Raw genomic sequence first — 6000 nt, forward strand, 5'->3', positions numbered from 1 at the left:
ATAACAGCACTACTTTTCGAGCTCGTCGCGTCTGTTCATCCCAGTTCTTTGGAATATCCCCTCCACGTGGTCTGCCTGCCTATACATATTATCTGACAACTCCTCGTCTCTGTAGAGCTTTTTGCTTGGCTAGATTGAATGCTAATCCTTCTATGGTAATGCAGGGCAGAATTCTGAATATACCATATTCAGACAGGATCTGCCCTTGCTCTTCTGGCTCTATTGACACATTAGCCCATGCCCTTTTGGAATGCCGCTTTTACGAGGAACTTCGATCGCACTATATTTCCCCCCTTTTAATATACAAATCCAATGCCTCTGTGACTGACATAATGCCTTTTTTACTAAGCGACAGGGACCCCAAGGCTTCATTGTCAGTGGCAAGATTTGTTTCAGTCCTTATATCCCTCCAACACTAGATATATGCTGCTCAAGATCAATTGATCAAGGAGCTTCTAAGGGATAAAAGGAAGGAAAGGAAACCGTCTATGCTTGTGGTCATCACTATATCTTGTGACAGTGAATTGCACATTTTAATCACTTGTTGAGTAAAGAAGTATCTCCTTTTGTCCGTCCTGAATCTATGGCCCAACAACTTCATTGGATGCCCCAGAGTTCTATTTTGGGAGAGGGAGAAAAAATTCTATCACTCTCTGTGCCCTATGCGTCGCTTGATAAAGCTTTATCATGTCCTTCCTTGGTTATCTTTTTTTCTGAACTGATGCCCCAGTTAAGCCTTTTCTCATAAAAAAGGCGCTCCAGCCCCTTAATCATCTTGGTTTTTCTTCTATATTTCTGCTTTTTTATAGTTTGCCTTTCTCACAGACGCAGACGGATTACACAATGTACATCAATGCAATTAATAGGATGATACATCTAATAACGAATGTAATAAGAGTAGGAATTGCAGAAATTTGAAATGGAGATGTTGTTTCAACAAAGCATAAGTATTCAATATGAAATATTAAACAATACAGAGCAAGGTATTCGATCAGTAAAAAGACAATGCATTTTCCTGAAACAATATGTTATGATGTAGCCCTCTTTCCTTTTAAAAAAATGCCCTTCCGAACAGTTATATTTTACATAGCCCTTGGAGACCAAGCCCTATGAAGAAAGGCTGAGGGACTTGGGAATGTTCAGACTGGAAAAGAGGAGGTTGAGGGAGGACATGATTGCTCTTTAAATATTTGAAAGGTTGTCACTTAGAGGAGGGCAGGGAGCTGTTCCTGTTGGCTGCCGAGGATAGGGCTCGCAATAATGGTATAAATTGCGTGCTGAAAGGTACTGGGTGGATATTAGGAATTTTTTTTAATAGTAAGAGTAGTTCAGCAGTGGAATTGGCGGCCTAGGGAAGTGGTGAGCTCCCCCTCAATGGCAATCTTCAAGCAGTCTCTGGATGAACATTTGTCAGGGATGCTTTAGGCTGATCCTGCATTGAGCAGGGAATTGGACTAGGTGGCCTGTATGGTCCCTTCCAACTCTATGATTCTACATAGTTTGCAAAATGCCAGGAGCATGGGAGCCATCCTGACATCCTCAGTCAGTCCTTTCCACAGAATGGGGGTCACCACAGAGAAGGCACATGTACAGGCAATCTAAACCCATTATTGCGAGTGCTATCCTCTGCTGCCAACAGGAATAGCTCCCTGCCCTCCCTTGTTGATCTTGCTCATCTGCTGGGTGGCACCTGCAGAAGGCCCTGCTTAGATGAGTTGTCAGAGAGGGACATAAGTAGTGAGGTGGTCTTGCAGATATGAGGGTACAAAGCCATAAAGGGCTAAATATGGAATAGCCAATACCTTGAACTGAGTTCAGTAGCTGATGGGCAGCCAATGGAGTGACTGAAGAATGAGTGTAATATGCATGCTGTGCCTAGCTCCAATAATAACTGAGGTGTGGCATTTTGCAGTAACTATTCCCCTTATCTTATTTAATTCCCTATTTGGATAAGCGCTGCAAGCCAGGCCCTGGAATGACCTCTTGCCCAGTTTCTTTGGAACCTGGTAAATGCATCGCTGTCCCGGCGGAATTTAGCCCATAATCATTAGAAGCCAGGGCCTGGCCTTCTGCGTTCCATCACAGGCTCAAGCAGGTTTTCAGCAAGAAGGAGTATTTGCGGGTACTGGGACTGGACCCCTTTAGATCCTCTTGGATGAAACTTCTTGACAAAAAGTTGTTGACCCTTGGCATAACATCTGATCTGATTAAAAAACTATGGCAAACAAGACTCCTGATTTAAAATTAAGAAATGTGTTATGAATCTTGATTATCTGAGTACTTTGTTCAGAGTATGTTGTGTCTGCTCCTCTCAATATTTTGTTCCCCCCAAAAGACTACTTCTGTCATATGCTCATTATTTAAGTATCTCTCACTATGAGAGGGTCTTTTGCCTGGCTAGGCTTAATGCTAATCCATCTCAGGTTTGCCAGGGTAGATTTCTGAATATTCCGTATTCTGTCTTTGCCCTTTAGGTAGAACTGACACCTCCTTTCATATTTTTTTTTTAGTGTCCGATCTTAGAGGATTTTAGAGCATCTTTTCTTACTCTTCTAGCTCTCCATTCTGAACTTTCAATCTCAGATGCTTTGTATTTTTTGTTTCGTGATAAGGATCCTAAAATTATTTTAGTAGTAGCTAATTTTGTTCAGTCCTTTCATCTTTTAATCATAGCTATTTCTGCTGGTCAAAAGCATTGTCTTATGGAGCTTTAATGGGAGAAAGGAAAGGATGCTAACTGGAGTCTCCAAGTTGATCTTGACGGGGGACCTATACAGAGTGCATTAGAGTAATCTAGTCTCATTGTAGAGCTGAGAAAAGTACAGAACAGGTAACACTGTCTTTTTTGATATACAGTGACCAAAAGTGCACACAGTATTCCAAATGAGGCTGCACCACAGATCTATACAGGGGCATTATAAGATTGGCATTTTTATTTTCCAATCCCTTTCCTAATAATCCCCTGTATGGAGTTGCCTTTTCATGCCCTCTTGTAATAATTTTAAAGCACCTAATTGCCTTTATTGGAACACACATGAAGCTGCCTTATACTGAATCATCATTGGTCCATCAGGGTCAGTATTGTCTACTTGGACTGGCAGCAGCTCTCTAGGGTCTCAGGCTGAGGTCTTTCATAACACTTACTGTCTGGTCCTGTTTAACTGGCGGCATCAGGGATTGAGCCTGGGACCTTCTGCACACAAAGCAGAGGCTCTTCCACTGAGTCACAGCCCTTCCCAAATTGAATTTAGAGGTGTAGTATGATGCCTTTAGCATTGTGGGTGGGAATCTGCAGTAGCCATTCCTGTCACTACCATTCCCAACTATGAATCTGACCAACAGCAAGCCTTTTAAATCTGTCTCCTGGCACAAAAGCATGGATGTCTCAAGCCACAGCATCACAGACTGTTTTGCCTTTTTGTTTGAGATGAGCCAGTAGAACACTCAACCAAGTCAGCTGTTAAGGATGTTAAGTGCCAGTTTCCCCCTAGGATCAGAATTTGAACTAGAATCATAGAATCAAACAGTTGGAAGGGGCCATACAGGCTATCTAGTCCAACCCCCTGCTCAATGCAGGATCAGCCTAGAGAGCATCCCTGACAATTTCTTGTCCAGCCTCTGCTTAAAGACCGCCAGTGAGGGGGAGCTCACCACTTCCCTAGGTAGCTGATTCCACTGTCGAACAACTCTTACTGTAAACTTTCCCCCCCTAATATCTAGCCGGTACCTTTCCGCCCGCAATCTAAACCCATTATTGCGAGTGCTATCCTCTGCTGCCAACAGGAATAGCTCCCTGCCCTCATCTAAATGACAGCCCTTCAAATACTTAAGGAGAGCAATCATGTCCCCCCCTCAACCTCTCTTTTCCAGACTAAACATTCCCAACTCCCTCAGCCTTTCCTTGTAGGGCTTGGTCTCCAGGCCCCTGATAATCCTCGTCACTCTTCTCTGTACCCACTAGATTCTGTCCACCTCCTTTTTGAAGTGGGGCCTCCAGAACTCCTTTTTGAAGTGGGGCCTCCAGGTGCGACCTGACCAGTGCAGTGTACAGCGGAACGATGACATCTTGCGATTTGGATGTTATGCCTCTGTTGATTAATTGGAAGCACCTCAGCAATTTTGGAGCCCTGGATCATCAAGGTCTGTTCACACCTAGTTAAAGAATAAGAGCTAGGATCCAAAGGGTGGTGGGGGGAGGTGTTGGCCTTCGAGCATGCATTCTTTGAGAACCACTGATATCTAAAGTAGTGGACCTCCTTGCTGGTAAACAGAACATCTCTGTTCAGGGCCCAGGCCACAGTGGTCTGGACAGTTTGTTTAATTAATTGTTTTGCCTGATTTCCATAACAAACTGGTGGCTTGTCGTCAGCGTGGCTTGCTCATTCATTACCGTTAATTAGATATGGATCTCCCGGAAGGCGGCAGAGAGTGATGGACGAGTCTCCTGACACACGCTATTATGCATTAGCATTTTCTCAATACATTCAATAGATCATCTCCCTCCTCTTTTTCTGAAGATATTTTAAATAAAATATTAGCTGCTCCCATCAGTAAGATTTATGCTCCCCCATACTGTCTGCCTCATCTGCCTGGGCAGGAAGTAGTTAATGATTTCCATCTCCCCCCCCCCATTCCAAGCCTGAAGGGAGTGACCAGCAAGAGGAGTAAACCCCCTTGCCCCATCTGCTCATCTGAGCTCTATTATCCGTGGGCATCGTCACAATCCTTGTGGAGCCGGGCGATTTATTTGAAGGCAGGAGATGGTGACAGCACAGGGAGCAAAACTCATCTGTCGCACAGGAAGATGTTCCAGTTCAGGCTCTCTTGCCTTCCCTTATCACTTCCCCTCAACTTTTGATTGGGACTTAGTTTTCTGAATTCCCAGTGATGTTAAAGCTTGGCGCCTCTCCTCAGAGTTTAGCCCCAGAACAGGTGAAATAACAAAGTAAATATATGAGAAGGGGTTGGGGTTGTGGAGTCAGTTGGGTGCCTCCTGTGAGGAAAATCCCGAGCCAAAGGTGACGCCAGGAATTGCTTTCCCCTCCCCCCCCCCCCAAGAGAGCTGCCTTGGATTGACCTATCGGCACGATGTTTGCACACTTGCAGTTAATGGCGCCACTTCCACTTTCTGCATTGCCCACCAGCCTCTCTTTCACTTAGTACCAGGGCCAGTGTAACTCTACCCCTGAGCCTGTGGCTGCCTAATGTATGCCCTTATAGATCTGTTTGGGCTGAGCTTGGCTCTCGCTCTCGCTCTCCATGGCCAGGGAAATGACCAAATAATGCAGCTGCCCTGACTTCATTACCAGAGTGTTTAACAAACCTGACACCCTCCTTCACTGCACTGTGTGTGACGTTAACCTCTGACCTCCCTGGGCTGTATTGACAGTGTCAAAGGACAGCTGGGAGAGGCACACACCGGTCAATCTTAATCGGTTTCTTAGCTCTCAGCTGGGCTAAGGAAACCATTAAAGGGCAAAGCAGGTGGTTTCAAGCAGCACTGGCCCAGGGGGAGATGGGAACATGGGCAGTGCCTGTACTGGCTACTTCCAAAGTCTATCTGGTTGTCTCTCAGAGCAACAAGACCCTGTGCTTGAGAAAAGGGTGCTCCCCTTTACAAAAAGGTAAGAATGCTACTTGGCATTGGATGGCAATTTCAGTGTTCAAGATACATTATCACATTAATCCTTACAACAGCCCTGCAGGGTAGGCTGGTATGATTATCTCCACATTACAGGTGGGAGACTGAGGATGAGACAGAGTGGTTTGCTTAATGCCATTTGTGAATTTGTGGCTGAGATGAGCTTTGAACCAGTCCTGTACTGCCTCAAATTTTCTTAGCCTCTCTGTTCTATACAAGCTCCTCAGATTACAATGACCATGAGAAATGATGGAACTAGCTGAAATGGCAAAACTTACAGCATTAATAAATCAAAAAGAAGAGATTGAATTTGTGGTAGAATGGGAGGCATGGACAATATATTGTATGAATGAATTTAA

The sequence above is a fragment of the Euleptes europaea genome, chromosome 2, assembly GCF_029931775.1.
Source record: "Euleptes europaea isolate rEulEur1 chromosome 2, rEulEur1.hap1, whole genome shotgun sequence".
Taxonomy (NCBI): domain Eukaryota; kingdom Metazoa; phylum Chordata; class Lepidosauria; order Squamata; family Sphaerodactylidae; genus Euleptes; species Euleptes europaea.